This window comes from Morus notabilis, unplaced genomic scaffold (assembly GCF_000414095.1).
Source record: "Morus notabilis unplaced genomic scaffold, ASM41409v2 Scaffold130, whole genome shotgun sequence".
NCBI classification, from domain to species: Eukaryota; Viridiplantae; Streptophyta; class Magnoliopsida; order Rosales; family Moraceae; genus Morus; species Morus notabilis.
Window position 1 is genome coordinate 164,911 of NW_010359451.1, and position 3,239 is coordinate 168,149.

At 37.2% G+C, this 3,239-nt stretch overlaps 1 non-coding gene across 1 annotated transcript; it reads left to right on the forward strand.

Moving 5' to 3' along the window:
* Positions 1-1,062: 1,062 nt before the first annotated feature.
* LOC112090872 lies at positions 1,063-1,169 on the forward strand. The gene has a single exon (XR_002901861.1). It is a non-coding gene; the product is annotated as a small nucleolar RNA R71 (small nucleolar RNA).
* Positions 1,170-3,239: the final 2,070 nt, after the last annotated feature.

The window sequence follows — 3,239 nt, forward strand, 5'->3', positions numbered from 1 at the left end:
CTCCAGATGATTGTGCATCTTGGTTTGGATCTCTCCAACTGAAGTTTGGGTCGTGTTTCCAGCTATCATTATAAGTGTTTGAGAAAGGTCCATAAGGCTTATTGTATGTGCCCAATACATTGCACTGCTCCTCGTATACCCCTCTCATTTCACCAAAAGTGAGACAATCTTGAGCCAAATGGCCCATTCCACCACAAACGAAACAAGGCTCATGTGCCTCTGTCCTTGCCACCATTGGAAGTTTGAGCTATGTGTTGTCCTCTCAAATTGGACTAGGCTTGTGATGGAAATCTACCGCGCTCCTGAAAGGTTAAAGCTTCTGTCAGCTTTGTGATCTGACTTTTGATTTCCTTGTTCTCTTCCACCAGCTACGTGAGCATCGAATCAACCCTTTGATTCGTTTTATTTTGCGCGTCCATAAAAGCTTTTAGGGTATCTTCTAGAGAATTCCCTTTCGGCTGCATGTTATTCTGAGGCGCAAAATATGTCCTTAGTGGTTGAGATTGTTTCTCTGATCTCCATTACCCTCCAGATGATTGTGCATGTTGGTTCGAATCTCGCCAACTGAAGTTTGGGTGGTGTTTCCAGCTATCATTGTAAGTGTTTGATAAAGGTCCATAAGGCTTATTGTATATGTCCAATACATTGCACTGCTATTCGTATACCCCTCTCATTTCACCAAAAGTGAGACAATCTTGAGCCAGATGGCCCATTCCACCACAAACGAAACAAGGCTCATGTGCCTCTATCCTTGCCACCATGTGGGGTCCTTTACTATCTTTACTTTTGAGGGCCTCGATTTGCTTTGTCAAAGCTTCAACTTGGGCCTTGAGGCTGTCCTCTTTCCTTAATTGATAAACTCCAAATGGTCGGGACCTATTGGTGCTCTCAGTAGCACTCGGTCCAGTCCAAGTATGAGCTTTCTCAGCTAACTCATTCAGGTACTCGATAGCTTCGTCATGATCCTTCTGGAGAAAATCTCCATTGCACATCATCTCGACAAATTAGCGCTCTCGGATTGTGAGGCCATCATAGAAATAGCTTACGAGGCGCCAACTTTCATATCCATGGTGGGGACACAGATTTAACAGATCCTTAAAACGCTCCCAAGCTTGATAGAGAGTTTCGTTTTCCTTCTGAGCGAAATTCAAGATCTGTCATTTCAAATTATTAGTCTTATGGTGTGGGAAATACTTGTTGAAGAATGTCGTCGTCATTTCTTCCCACATACCAATAGACTTGAGCCTAAGAGAATACAACTAGCTTTTGGCCTTGTTCTTCACAGAGAAAGGGAAAAACTTTAATCTGACGGTATTTGTGGCCTCAGCACGGCTGTGAAAGGTGGCCACCACCTCTGCAAACTCCCGGCTGAAAATATGGCTTTCATGGCTTCTTTTTGTGTAGCTTTTTACACTGCTTTCATCTGTAAATAATTAAACAAAAACTAGACAAATTCCAATTCAAAATATTATAAATAAAAATAATGGAATTGTTTAATTAAAAGTTAAATATTTTAATATTATATAAATCAAAAGTAATATTTAGGGTGCATTTTCATGCACTTATTAGTAGTATATTTCACCAACATTGTGCATGCCATGTAATTAATTTAATAGTAAAATCTGATTTAAAATCAATGGCTACTCATATTAAAAGAATTAGAGATAGTACTGCAAAAGTAGTGACCAAAAAGAACAAGATTGGTTTAGGTTCTTACAAGCAGTAAATCTAACTCCTAGAGCATTAGCCCTAGATATGCCTGTAAGATGGAACTCAACTTATATAATGCTTCAACAATGCCTCCCCTATAAAGATGTTATAACAAACCATATCAATGCAAAATTAGGAGTATGACATATAGACCAATATGTTGGCAAATTGCCGAAACTTTGCATCAATTTTTAGGTAGGTTTCATGAAATTACTTTAAAACTTAGTGGAACATATTACCCAACATCACCTTTAGATTTAGGTGAACCTTTAAGAATTAGCATTTTATTTAGTGAATTTAGGGATGACCCAATTTTAGGAGTCCCTATCGCCTCTATGGAAATGAAATTTTAAAAATATTGGTCTTAATTACCAATGTTGTATGGTTTTGGTGCTATTTTTGATCCTAGATTAAAATTAGAAGGTTTAGAAAAATTAGGTGTATTTTTAGACATCGATTGTTCTGACCAATATCCTTTAATAAAGGATAAAATATTTTCTCTCTATAGTGTTTATGAGAATAGGTTTAGAAACACCGCTTGTGGAGGAGAGGAACCGCAACAAAGAGAAGAAAACCTACATTCATTCATGAATGTCTTCATGTTGAAGAAGAAAAAGACTCAAAAAGAAGTTGGGAGTGGATCTTCATCAAGAGGTGGTGGTGGTTGTGACGACCCTAACTTTTGGTCATCATACTATGTTCACACTTAACCCATTTTCCTACTACTATTCCTCTAGAATGATAAACTACTAAAATTTATGCGCTTTTTTTTTCCTTTACTTACAATGGTAAGATAAACAATATATATGTATACCTTTTCGTAATTAAACCTTAAGGTCAGTTCCTAGACTTGATCATACTTTCAAACTATTCTTCACATGCCATCAACATTCATAGGTTATTATCATAGTAGCCTTTTAGGTACTTGAACATACCTTGTACTTAAGTTTACAAAACATAACCTTAAAGTCTCATAAACTTCATATCTACTACACAACCAAGATAATTTTACATCCATAATCCTTATTTACATTATACACATTTTGCAGCGTCTTCAAAATCCGTAGTGTGTCCATCACCCACTTACCCACACTCCGCTGCTACATCCCCTCTGCATGCCCAGCAACAAGTTTCAGGGAGCTGGTGCCTTACTCGAGCTTCCTACAACACGAACAAACTTAATGAGCTTTCGCTCATCAAGTAAGAATAGGTCATAATAATGCAAACATTGATGCACACCCATATATACATTCATGTCATAACTCTTAAGACATTCTATACTTCTAAAACGTATATCATGCTGGAAAATATGGCATCGAGTGAGTAGTGAAATTTTAAAAAAGATTTAAATAAATTCCAAAGCCAACTAAGAACATATTCATGATGCTATATAACATAAATACTAAAGATCTACAGCATACCTTTAGAGATTCAAGAAACATTACATCTGACAGATCAAAGCGTTCCAAACAGCAACCAGAAGAGCCTCAACCAACTGGTCTTCTTTGCTATTCTCATTTCCACAATCT